Below are 12,080 nucleotides of genomic sequence, written 5' to 3'. Positions count from 1 at the left end.
GTTTTGTCCTGTCATCTATCCTGTCACCCATTCCCACGTTCCTGGTCACCATGTGTCCCTGTGTCTCACCCCTTCTCACCCCTCAGCTCTCTGTCCCCTCCTGGGGTCACATGTGTCCCTGTGTCTCACCCCTCAGCTCTCTGTCCCCCCCCTGGGGTCACCATGTGTCCCTGTGTCTCACCCCTTCTCACCCCTCAGCTCTCTGTACCCTCCTTGGGTCACATGTGTCTCTGTGTGTCACCTCTCTCCTCTCTCTCCTTAACCCCTCGCCCCCTCCTCACCCCTCTCCTCTCTTCTTAACCCCTCGCCCCCTCCTCACCCCTCTCCTTAACCCCTCGCCCCCACCTCACCCCTCTCCTCTCTCTCCTTAACCCCTCGCACCCCTCTCACCCCTCTCCTCTCTCTCCTTAACCCCTCGCCCCCTCCTCACCCCTCTCCTTAACCCCTCGCCCCCACCTCACCCCTCTCCTCTCTCTCCTTAACCCCTCGCCCCCACCTCACCCCTCTCCTTAACACCTCGCTCACAAAGCTACCTCACAAAGCTATCGCACAAAGCTATCGCACAAAGCTATCGCACAAAGCTACCGCACATAGCTACCGCACAAAGCTACCACACAAAGCTGCAGGAGATCAATGAAACATTCTGGGAACCTTTTAAAGTGTTCTGGGAACCTTTTAAAGAACAGATTAAATGTGTTCTGGGAACCTTTTAAAGAACAGATTAAATGTGTTCTGGGAACCTTTAAAAGAACAGATTAAATGTGTTCTGGGAGCCTTTAAAAGAACAGATTAAATGTGTTCTGGGAACCTTTTAAAGAACAGATTAAATGTGTTCTGGGAACCTTTTTAAAGAACAGATTAAATGTGTAAATGTCAACATCAGGTGAATGTTTTATACAAACATTCTACACTCATCAGCACGACTGGACAGTTTTTGTGTCGTGAGAACGTTTGCCACAACCTAACCGAATGCTCTTACCAATTATGGTTTGCTGGGTAGGGAATGCTCTACGCTGGTCTGCAGGACTCTTTTAAAAGCATCTGTCAGTTTAAAGAAAGAGCAGACACCTCAAGCAGCCTCTATTGCCTGCGTGCATATATCAGACAATATAAAGGAATATAATATATCAGACAATATAAAGGTATATAATATATCATAAGAGATGTCAATACAGACCCTGGTTCGATTCCAGGCTGTATAGTCTTCTCCGTCTCCTAAGGAGAGTGACATGAGAGAGAGCGGGACAGAGGATTGTCTTGAATTGGCTGTGCTGTACAGTAGGTGTCACTTCTAGATAGAGCAGATACACTGCTAACCACAAACGGCAGCTACGTTTATCTACAGAGAGCATTCTGAGCTTAGTAGGGCTGTGTTCCAAATGGCACCCTATTCCCTAAGGGCCCTGGTCAAAGGTAGTGCACTATAAAGGGAATAGGGTCTAAAGTAGTGCACTATAAAGGGAATAGGGTCTAAAGTAGTGCACTATATAGGGAATAGGGCTCTGGTCTAAAGTAGTGCACTATATAGGGAATAGGGCTCTGGTCTAAAGTAGTGCACTATATAGGGAATAGGGTCTAAAGTAGTGCACTATAAAGGGAATAGGGTCTAAAGTAGTGCACTATATAGGGAATAGGACTCTGGTCTAAAGTAGTGCACTATATAGGGAATAGGGCTCTGGTCTAAAGTAGTGCACTATAAAGGGAATAGGGGGCCATTTGGGACCCTCCCTAGGTCTCTCTTCGTGGTGTGTTATCAGCTGCCTCAGCCTTCCTGTCTCATCCTCGCTGTATTTATTTTTACCTTGAGGCATGTCACTTAAGAACAAATTCTTATTTTCAATGACAGCCTACCGGGGAACAGTGGGGTTAACTGCCTTGTTCAGGGGGAAGCACAACAGATTTTCACCTTGTCAGCTCGGGGGATTCGATCTTGCAACCTTTCAGTTACTAGTCCAACGCTCTAACCACTAGGCTACCTACCTCTAACCACTAGGCTACCTACCTCTAACCACTAGGCTACATTCCTCTAACCACTAGGCTACATTCCTCTAACCACTAGGTTACCTGCCTCATCTAACCACTAGGCTACCTGGCTCTAACCACTAGGCTACCTGGCTCTAACCACTAGGCTACCTGCCGCCCCTACGCTCTAACCACTAGGCTACCTGCCGCCCCTACGCTCTAACCACTAGGCTACCTGCCGCCCCTACGCTCTAACCACTAGGCTACCTGCCGCCCCTACGCTCTAACCACTAGGCTACCTGCCTCTAACCACTAGGCTACCTGCCGCCCCTATGCTCTAACCACTAGGCTACCTCTCTCTAACCACTAGGCTACCTGCCGCCCCTACGCTCTAACCACTAGGCTACCTGCCTCCCCTACGCTCTAACCACTAGGCTACCTGTCTCTAATCACTAGGCTATCTGCCTCTAACCACTAGACTACCTGCCGCCCCTACGCTCTAACCACTAGGCTACTTGCTGCCCCTACGCTCTAACCACTAGGCTAGCTTCCTCTAACCACTAGGCTAGCTTCCTCTAACCACTAGGCTAGCTTCCTCTAACCACTAGGCTACCTGCCTCTAACCGCTAGGCTACCTGCCTCTAACCACTAGGCTACCTGCCTCTAACCACTAGGCTACCTGCATCTAACCACTAGGCTACCTGCCTCTAACCACCAGGCTACCTGCCTCTAACCACTAGGCTACCTGCATCATCTAACCACTAGGCTACCTGCCTCTAACCACTAGACTACCTGCTCTAACCACTAGGCTACCTGCCTCTAACCGCTAGGCTACCTGCCTCTAACCGCTAGGCTACCTGCCTCTAACCGCTAGGCTACCTGCCTCTAACCACTAGGCTACCTGCCTCTAACCACTAGGCTACCTGCCTCTAACCACTAGGCTACCTGCCTCTAACCACTAGGCTACCTGCCTCTAACCACTAGACTACCTGCTCTAACCGCTAGGCTACCTGCCTCTAACCGCTAGGCTACCTGCCTCTAACCACTAGGCTACCTGCCTCTAACCACTAGGCTACCTGCCTCTAACCACTAGGCTACCTGCATCATCTAACCACTAGGCTACCTGCCTCTAACCACTAGACTACCTGCTCTAACCACTAGGCTACCTGCCTCTAACCGCTAGGCTACCTGCCTCTAACCGCTAGGCTACCTGCCTCTAAACATAGGCTACCTGCCTCTAACCGCTAGGCTACCTCCCTCTAACCGCTAGGCTACCTGCCTCTAACCGCTAGGCTACCTGCCTCTAACCGCTAGGCTACCTGCCTCTAACCGCTAGGCTACCTGCCTCTAACCGCTAGGCTACCTGCCTCTAACCGCTAGGCTACCTGCCTCTAACCACTAGACTACCTGCCTCTAACCACTAGGCTACCTGCCTCTAACCACTGGGCTACCTGCCTCTAACCACTAGGCTACCCTGCCTCGAACCACTAGGCTACCCTGCCTCGAACCACTAGGCTACCCTTCCTCTAACCACTAGGCTACCCTGCCTCTAACCACTAGGCCACCCTGCCTCTAACCACTAGGCTACCCTGCCTCTAACCACTAGGCTACCTGCCTCTAACCACTAGGCTACCTGCCTCTAACCACCAGGCTACCTGCCTCTAACCACTAGGCTACCTGCCTCCCCTCTCCTCTATACTTAAACCCTCGCCCCCCCTTTGTCTTGTACACCTTTAGTACTTTTACACTACCATGGCTGTTCCTATAGTAGGGTCTAGTGCCTGCTAGTATCTACTACACTACCATGGCTGTTCCTTTAGTAGGGCCTAGTGCCTGCTAGTATCTACTACACTACCATGGCTGTTCCTTTAGTAGGGCCTAGTGCCTGCTAGTATCTACTACACTACCATGGCTGTTCCTTTAGTAGGGCCTAGTGCCTGCTAGTATCTACTACACTACCATGGCTGTTCCTTTAGTAGGGTCTAGTGCCTGCTAGTATCTACTACACTACCATGGCTGTTCCTTTAGTAGGGCCTAGTGCCTGCTAGTATCTACTACACTACCATGTGGCTGTTCCTTTAGTAGGGCTTAGTGCCTGCTAGTATCTACTACACTACCATGGCTGTTCCTTTAGTAGGGCCTAGTGCCTGCTAGTATCTACTACACTACCATGGCTGTTCCTTTAGTAGGGCCTAGTGCCTGCTAGTATCTACTACACTACCATGGCTGTTCCTTTAGTAGGGCCTAGTGCCTGCTAGTATCTACTACACTACCATGGCTGTTCCTTTAGTAGGGCCTAGTGCCTGCTAGTATCTACTACACTACCATGGCTGTTCCTTTAGTAGGGTCTAGTGCCTGCTAGTATCTACTACACTACCATGGCTGTTCCTTTAGTAGGGCCTAGTGCCTGCTAGTATCTACTACACTACCATGTGGCTGTTCCTTTAGTAGGGCTTAGTGCCTGCTAGTATCTACTACACTACCATGGCTGTTCCTTTAGTAGGGCCTAGTGCCTGCTAGTATCTACTACACTACCATGGCTGTTCCTTTAGTAGGGCCTAGTGCCTGCTAGTATCTACTACACTACCATGGCTGTTCCTTTAGTAGGGCCTAGTGCCTGCTAGTATCTACTACACTACCATGGCTGTTCCTTTAGTAGGGCCTAGTGCCTGCTAGTATCTACTACACTACCATGGCTGTTCCTTTTAGTAGGGCTTAGTGCCTGCTAGTATCTACTACACTACCGTGTGGCTGTTCCTTTAGTAGGGCTTAGTGCCTGCTAGTATCTACTACACTACCATGGCTGTTCCTTTAGTAGGGCTTAGTGCCTGCTAGTATCTACTACACTACCATGTGGCTGTTCCTTTAGTAGGGCTTAGTGCCTGCTAGTATCTACTACACTACCATGGCTGTTCCTTTAGTAGGGCCTAGTGCCTGCTAGTATCTACTACACTACCATGGCTGTTCCTTTAGTAGGGCCTAGTGCCTGCTAGTATCTACTACACTACCATGTGGCTGTTCCTTTAGTAGGGCCTAGTGCCTGCTAGTATCTACTACACTACCATGGCTGTTCCTTTAGTAGGGCCTAGTGCCTGCTAGTATCTACTACACTACCATGGCTGTTCCTTTAGTAGGGTCTAGTGCCTGCTAGTATCTACTACACTACCATGGCTGTTCCTTTAGTAGGGCCTAGTGCCTGCTAGTATCTACTACACTACCATGGCTGTTGCTTTAGTAGGGCTTAGTGCCTGCTAGTATCTACTACACTACCATGGCTGTTCCTTTAGTAGGGCCTAGTGCCTGCTAGTATCTACTACACTACCATGGCTGTTCCTTTAGTAGGGCCTAGTGCCTGCTAGTATCTACTACACTACCATGGCTGTTCCTTTAGTAGGGCTTAGTGCCTGCTAGTATCTACTACACTACCATGGCTGTTCCTTTAGTAGGGCCTAGTGCCTGCTAGTATCTACTACACTACCATGGCTGTTCCTTTAGTAGGGCTTAGTGCCTGCTAGTATCTACTACACTACCATGGCTGTTCCTTAAGTAGGGCCTAGTGCCTGCTAGTATCTACTACACTACCATGGCTGTTCCTTTAGTAGGGCCTAGTGCCTGCTAGTATCTACTACACTACCATGGCTGTTCCTTTAGTAGGGCTTAGTGCCTGCTAGTATCTACTACACTACCATGGCTGTTCCTTTAGTAGGGCCTAGTGCCTGCTAGTATCTACTACACTACCATGGCTGTTCCTTTAGTAGGGCCTAGTGCCTGCTAGTATCTACTACACTACCATGGCTGTTCCTTTAGTAGGGTCTAGTACCTGCTAGTATCTACTACACTACCATGGCTGTTCCTTTAGTAGGGCCTAGTACCTGCTAGTATCTACTACACTACCATGGCTGTTCCTTTAGTAGGGCCTAGTGCCTGCTAGTATCTACTACACTACCATGGCTGTTCCTTTAGTAGGGCTTAGTGCCTGCTAGTATCTACTACACTACCATGGCTGTTCCTTTAGTAGGGTCTAGTGCCTGCTAGTATCTACTACACTACCCGAAAGCTAGTAAAGCTATCACATAATACTTACGTCACTGTTTGTTTACCCCTAGTATTTTTTTTGCCGGTTAGCTGACGTTAGCTAGCTGGCTGGCTAGATAGAAGTTAATCTGAATCTAATTCTCTAATCTTCGATTACAGCACCTGCGGAAAGTATTCAGACCCCTTGACTTTTTCCACATTTTGTTACGTTATAGCCTTATTCTAAAATGGATTGAATAAATAAAAAGTCCTCAACAGCACACAATACCCCATAATGACATCACAATACCCCATAATGACATCACAATACCCCATAATGACAAAGCGAAAACAGCAATACCTTATTTACATAAGTATTCAGACCCTTTGCTATGACACTCGAAATTGAGCTCAGGTGCATCCTGTTCCCATTGATCATCCTTGAGATGTTTCTACAACTTGATTGGGGTCCATCTGTGGTAAATTCAATTGATTGGACATGATTTGGAAAAGCACACACCTGTCTATATATAAGGTCCCACAGTTGATAGCGCATGTCAGAGCAAAAACCAAGCCATGAGATCGAAGGTATTGTCCGTGGAGCCCCCGAGACAGGATTGTGTCGAGGCACAGATCTGGGGAAGGGTACCAAAACATTTCTGCAGCATTGCATGTCCCCAAGAACACAGTGGCCTCCATCGTTCTTAAATGGAAGAAGTTTGGGACCACCAAGACTCTTCCTAGAGCTGGCCAAACTGAGTAATCTGTGAAGGGCCTGATGGTCCCTGTGACAGAGCTCTAGATTTCCTCCTTTGTGGAGATGGGAGAACCTTCCAGAAGGACAACCATCTCTGCAGCACTCCACCAATCAGGCCTATATGGTAGAGTGGCCAGACAGAAGCCACACCTCAGTAAAAGACACATGACAGCCCGCTTAGAGTTTGCCAAAAGGCACCTAATGGACTCTCAGACCATGAGAAACCAGATTCTGATAAAGTGCTTGAACACATACATGTATCAAGTAACCGGAGCCCACGGCTTTTCATCATCGACACGACCTGAAACCATGGGGTATTGTGATGTCATTATGGGGTATTGTGATGTCATTATGGGGTATTGTGATGTCATTATGGGGTATTGTGATGTCATTATGGGGTATTGTGATGTCATTATGGGGTATGAGGTTTCCTGGTCCTTGGGCAGGGGATGAAACGTAATTTGCCTACCAGCATTTTAAAAGAAGGAGTTAGTTGAAGAAAGTCCATTTGGAAGCAGCTCATTGGCTGTTAATCGTCACGTGCATTCCATTCCATTCCATGTTTATCCTGACATGATGACTCCTTGCTGTCCCCAGTCCACCTGGCCATGCTGCTTCTCCAGTTTCAACTTCCACCTGACTGTGCTGCTGCTCCAGTTTCAACTGTTCTGCCTTATTATTATTCGATCATGCTGGTCATTTATGAACATTTGAACATCTTGGCCATGTTCTGTTATAATCTCCACCCGGCACAGCCAGAAGAGGACTGACCACCCCACATAGCCTGGTTCCTCTCTAGGTTTCTTCCTAGGTATTGGCCTTTCTAGGGAGTTTTTCCTAGCCACCGTGCTTCTACACCTGCATTGCTTGCTGTTTGGGGTTTTAGGCTGGGTTTCTGTACAGCACTTTGAGATATCAGCTGATGTACGAAGGGCTATATAAATACATTTGATTTGATTTGATCTGTTTTCTGCGAACATTTTTTATGTTTGATTCTAAAGTGCGATAAAGTTTTGTTGATTGAGACGACGTGGAAGTATGTTTTTAAAAAATGGCCGCCCTAAAAGAAGGCACAGTGATGCCGAAGCGTTGGTATTTTACCCAATAAATGATTGGGAGTTTATCTATATATATATATATATATATATAGAGTAGTGCAACACTTAGTATTTATTACAGTTTATTCTCCGTTATCTCTACACTAAATAATGTTCTCTAGTTTTTATTTTTAAAATGGCCAACCAAGCAAATCCCCAAATCTTATTTTTTTTTTGATTGAAAATAAAGAATAATACAGCCGTTGTCAGGTCGAAGTAGACAATTTAACAGTCAAGTAAAAAGGAGTACCCTGCGGCTGTGCCTGACTCGGGGGCACGGGCACATTAAGACCTGCCGCGTTTATCTATAATGTGCACACTGCAGTTTCTCTAGAGAGAAATCAGATCGTGGCCGAACGGTGGGATGTAGTTTCCAACAGGCCAATGTTCTACATAGTTTACAACGGAACATGTGATAATTAACTACAATGACCATAATCCATTGTGTGACCACTTGTCCGGGTCTGTTTATTTTAATGCTCCCTAAGAGACACGCTCAAGAAGGGTAAACGGAGAACAGTTGCTTCTCTAGGTGTTGCTATTCGGCAGAGTCATAAAAGCCTTATTTACTTCGATTAATGACTCAAATAGTGATTTTTGTCAGACAACATAGACAGCAGCTTGGAATGAAATAGTGAAGTCATCAAACAAAACAAGTGTAAAATACAAAACTAAGATATGTGAATAGCTGATGGTTAATTAATGGGCAGTGACTATGGGACTTTTCTTCATTGTTTTGTTCTGTATTACAGCAGTCAACTCACATAATGAAGTCGTGATTTTTTTTCTCTCCATTTTTATAATTAAACCGAAGCCAAGTCGTCCTCAAAAAAGCACTAATCGCTCAGCACTAGTAGGGCTTACTGCCTGACAGATTATACTACTGTACAACTGTCTGCCATCATGAATAATGAATGGTGATCTGCCTAGTCTAGGAAGAGCTCCACTTTCAAGTTCTTCAAACGTCCAAAAACATGGTCCAGGCTATCATAACTCCAGACTTCATTTAACGACTATAACCTCTCTCCTGTGTCTGGAACTCTCTCTCTGTCTCTCTCCTGTGTCTGGAACTCTCTCTCTGTCTCTCTCCTGTGTCTGGAACTCTCTCTCTGTCTCTCTCCTGTGTCTGGAACTCTCTCTCTGTCTCTCTCCTGTGTCTGGAACTCTCTCTCTGTCTCTCTCCTGTGTCTGGAACTCTCTCTCTGTCTCTCTCCTGTGTCTGGAACTGTCTCTCTCCTGTGTCTGGAACTGTCTCTCTGTCTCTCTCCTGTGTCTGGAACTCTCTCTCTGTCTCTCTCCTGTGTCTGGAACTCTCTCTCTGTCTCTCTCCTGTGTCTGGAACTGTCTCTCTCCTGTGTCTGGAACTGTCTCTCTGTCTCTCTCCTGTGTCTGGAACTGTCTCTCTGTCTCTCTCCTGTGTCTGGAACTGTCTCTCTGTCTCTCTCCTGTGTCTGGAACTCTCTCTCTGTCTCTCTCCTGTGTCTGGAACTGTCTCTCTGTCTCTCTCCTGTGTCTGGAACTCTCTCTCTGTCTCTCTCCTGTGTCTGGAACTCTCTCTCTGTCTCTCTCCTGTGTCTGGAACTGTCTCTCTCCTGTGTCTGGAACTGTCTCTCTCCTGTGTCTGGAACTGTCTCTCTCCTGTGTCTGGAACTCTCTCTCTGTCTCTCTCCTGTGTCTGGAACTCTCTCTCTGTCTCTCTCCTGTGTCTGGAACTGTCTCTCTGTCTCTCTCCTGTGTCTGGAACTCTCTCTCTGTCTCTCTCCTGTGTCTGGAACTGTCTCTCTCCTGTGTCTGGAACTCTCTCTCTGTCTCTCTCCTGTGTCTGGAACTCTCTCTCTGTCTCTCTCCTGTGTCTGGAACTGTCTCTCTGTCTCTCTCCTGTGTCTGGAACTGTCTCTCTGTCTCTCTCCTGTGTCTGGAACTGTCTCTCTGTCTCTCTCCTGTGTCTGGAACTGTCTCTCTCCTGTGTCTGGAACTCTCTCTCTGTCTCTCTCCTGTGTCTGGAACTCTCTCTCTGTCTCTCTCCTGTGTCTGGAACTCTCTCTCTGTCTCTCTCCTGTGTCTGGAACTCTCTCTCTGTCTCTCTCCTGTGTCTGGAACTGTCTCTCTGTCTCTCTCCTGTGTCTGGAACTGTCTCTCTCCTGTGTCTGGAACTCTCTCTCTGTCTCTCTCCTGTGTCTGGAACTCTCTCTGTCTCTCTCCTGTGTCTGGAACTCTCTCTCTGTCTCTCTCCTGTGTCTGGATCTCTCTCTCTGTCTCTCTCCTGTGTCTGGAACTCTCTCTCTGTCTCTCTCCTGTGTCTGGAACTCTCTCTCTGTCTCTCTCCTGTGTCTGGAACTCTCTCTCTGTCTCTCTCCTGTGTCTGGAACTCTCTCTCTGTCTCTCTCCTGTGTCTGGAACTGTCTCTCTGTCTCTCTCCTGTGTCTGGAACTGTCTCTCTGTCTCTCTCCTGTGTCTGGAACTGTCTCTCTGTCTCTCTCCTGTGTCTGGAACTGTCTCTCTGTCTCTCTCCTGTGTCTGGAACTGTCTCTCCGTCTCTCTCCTGTGTCTGGAACTGTCTCTCTGTCTCTCTCCTGTGTCTGGAACTGTCTCTCTCCTGTGTCTGGAACTGTCTCTCCGTCTCTCTCCTGTGTCTGGAACTGTCTCTCTGTCTCTCTCCTGTGTCTCTCTCTGTCTCTCTCCTGTGTCTGGAACTCTCTCTCCTGTGTCTGGAACCGTCTCTCTCCTGTGTCTGGAACTCTCTCTCCGTCTCTCCTGTGTCTGGAACTGTCTCTCTGTCTCTCTCCTGTGTCTGGAACTGTCTCTCTGTCTCTCTCCTGTGTCTGGAACTGTCTCTCTGTCTCTCTCCTGTGTCTGGAACTGTCTCTCTGTCTCTCTCCTGTGTCTGGAACTGTCTCTCCGTCTCTCTCCTGTGTCTGGAACTGTCTCTCTGTCTCTCTCCTGTGTCTGGAACTGTCTCTCTGTCTCTCTCCTGTGTCTGGAACTCTCTCTCTGTCTCTCTCCTGTGTCTGGAACTCTCTCTCTGTCTCTCTCCTGTGTCTGGAACTGTCTCTCTCCTGTGTCTGGAACTGTCTCTCCGTCTCTCTCCTGTGTCTGGAACTCTCTCTCTGTCTCTCCTGTGTCTGGAACTGTCTCTCTGTCTCTCTCCTGTGTCTGGAACTGTCTCTCTCCTGTGTCTGGAACTGTCTCTCTGTCTCTCTCCTGTGTCTGGAACTGTCTCTCTCCTGTGTCTGGAACTGTCTCTCCGTCTCTCTCCTGTGTCTGGAACTCTCTCTCTGTCTCTCCTGTGTCTGGAACTGTCTCTCCGTCTCTCTCCTGTGTCTGGAACTGTCTCTCTGTCTCTCTCCTGTGTCTCTCTCTGTCTCTCTCCTGTGTCTGGAACTCTCTCTCCTGTGTCTGGAACCGTCTCTCTCCTGTGTCTGGAACTCTCTCTCCGTCTCTCTCCTGTGTCTGGAACTGTCTCTCTGTCTCTCTCCTGTGTCTCTCTCTGTCTCTCTCCTGTGTCTGGAACTCTCTCTCCTGTGTCTGGAACCGTCTCTCTCCTGTGTCTGGAACTCTCTCTCCGTCTCTCTCCTGTGTCTGGAACTGTCTCTCTGTCTCTCTCCTGTGTCTGGAACTGTCTCTCTCCTGTGTCTGGAACTGTCTCTCCGTCTCTCTCCTGTGTCTGGAACTCTCTCTCTGTCTCTCTCCTGTGTCTGGAACTGTCTCTCTGTCTCTCTCCTGTGTCTCTCTCCTGTGTCTGGAACTGTCTCTCCGTCTCTCTCCTGTGTCTGGAACTGTCTCTCTGTCTCTCTCCTGTGTCTGGAACTGTCTCTCTGTCTCTCTCCTGTGTCTGGAACTCTCTCTCTGTCTCTCTCCTGTGTCTGGAACTCTCTCTCTGTCTCTCTCCTGTGTCTGGAACTGTCTCTCTCCTGTGTCTGGAACTGTCTCTCCGTCTCTCTCCTGTGTCTGGAACTCTCTCTCTGTCTCTCCTGTGTCTGGAACTGTCTCTCTGTCTCTCTCCTGTGTCTGGAACTGTCTCTCTCCTGTGTCTGGAACTGTCTCTCTGTCTCTCTCCTGTGTCTGGAACTGTCTCTCTCCTGTGTCTGGAACTGTCTCTCCGTCTCTCTCCTGTGTCTGGAACTCTCTCTCTGTCTCTCCTGTGTCTGGAACTGTCTCTCCGTCTCTCTCCTGTGTCTGGAACTGTCTCTCTGTCTCTCTCCTGTGTCTCTCTCTGTCTCTCTCCTGTGTCTGGAACTCTCTCTCCTGTG

General features: G+C 48.4%; 1 protein-coding gene across 1 annotated transcript in view; it reads left to right on the top strand.

Annotated features, from left to right (window-relative positions):
• The window catches only part of LOC109884413 (CDK5 and ABL1 enzyme substrate 2), a 58,240-nt gene that overhangs the window by 27,909 nt on the left and 18,251 nt on the right, over nucleotides 1-12,080 (top strand). The window lies entirely within an intron of this gene.

This window comes from Oncorhynchus kisutch, linkage group LG17, assembly GCF_002021735.2.
Source record: "Oncorhynchus kisutch isolate 150728-3 linkage group LG17, Okis_V2, whole genome shotgun sequence".
Taxonomy (NCBI): Eukaryota; Metazoa; Chordata; class Actinopteri; order Salmoniformes; family Salmonidae; genus Oncorhynchus; species Oncorhynchus kisutch.
This window is presented reverse-complemented; position numbering and strand designations above follow the sequence as displayed.